The following is a 1,293-nucleotide window of genomic DNA, read 5'->3' on the forward strand; positions in this document are numbered from 1 at the left end:
GTTGCACCATTTTATACTTCCACCAACAGTGAATAAGGGTTCCAGTTTCTCCACAACCTCACCAGCATTTGTTGCTTGCTGTTCTGTTAAATTTTGCTGTTCTTCCTGGGGTGAGATGATCTCTCATAGTTGTTTCGATTTGCATCTCTCTTATAGCCAGGGATTTTGAACATTTCTTCATGTGCTTGTTGGCCATCTGAATGTCTTCTTTGGTGAAGCATCTGTTCATATAGTGTGCCCATTTTTCAATTGGATTGTTTACCTTTATCTTTTATCTTGTGGTGCTCGAGTATTTTATAAATTCTAGATATAAGTTCCTTATCTGACATGTCATTACCAAATACTTTTCCCCAGTCTGTGGCTTCCCTTTTTACTCTGTTGGAGAAGTTTTTGGATGTGCATAAGGGTTTGATTCTTAGAAGGTCCCATTCTTCTCCTGGTTGTACAGTTACTTGTTTTGTTATTGTTGTGAATTACATTGTTTATTTTTCTTATGTTGAACTGTCCTTCCATACTTCTTATGAATTCCACTTGGTCTTAATGAATCATTTTTTTGATGTGGTTTTGGATTCTATTGGCTAGAATTTTGTTAAGGCTTTTTGTGTTTATTATGTTCACGAGAGATATATTGATCTATAGTTTTCTTTCTTGGTAATAACTTTGCCTGGTTTTGGTTTAGAGTTGTGCTTGCTTCATAGAATACCTCTGGGAGTGTTCCTTCTCTTTCTATATTTTGAAATAAGTAGAATTGGTGGTAAGTCTTCTCTGAATGTTTGGTAGAATTTAGCTGTGAAGCCATCTGGTCCAAAACTTTTTTGTGGGGGAGTCTTTTCATAATAAGCTCAATTTCTTCTTTTGTGATGTATCTGCTCAAGTGTTGTACATCTGACTGTGTCAATCTAGGTAAGGTTTGAGTTTCAATGGATTTGTCCATTTCCTCTAAATTTTCAAATTTTTTGAATATGACTTTTCATAATATTTCAATATTATAGATTTCATTTCACCTGGTTCTGTTGTGATGTCACCTCTATAATTCCTTAATTAAGTTATTTGTGTCTTCTTTTTTCTTTTGTTAAGTTTGCCAATGGCTTGTCAATTTTACTGACTCTTTCAAAAAATCAGCTCCTAGTCTTATTGATGATTTCAATTGTTTTTCTGTTTTCTATCTCATTGATAGACACCAGGGATGTGTCCTGTCTCCATACCTTTTCAACCTGTACGCAGAACAGATTATCTGGGAGGCTGGGCTCTATGGGGAGAAATGTGGGATCAAGATTGGTGGAAGATCTATCA

The 1,293-nt window shown here is 35.3% G+C and overlaps 1 pseudogene; it reads right to left on the minus strand.

Annotated features, from left to right (window-relative positions):
* LOC102877192 overlaps positions 1 to 1,293 on the minus strand; it is an 81,740-nt pseudogene that overhangs the window by 12,182 nt on the left and 68,265 nt on the right.

The sequence above is a fragment of the Elephantulus edwardii genome, unplaced genomic scaffold, assembly GCF_000299155.1.
Source record: "Elephantulus edwardii isolate Elephantulus edwardi_28Jun2011 unplaced genomic scaffold, EleEdw1.0 scaffold00180, whole genome shotgun sequence".
Lineage (NCBI taxonomy): Eukaryota > Metazoa > Chordata > Mammalia > Macroscelidea > Macroscelididae > Elephantulus > Elephantulus edwardii.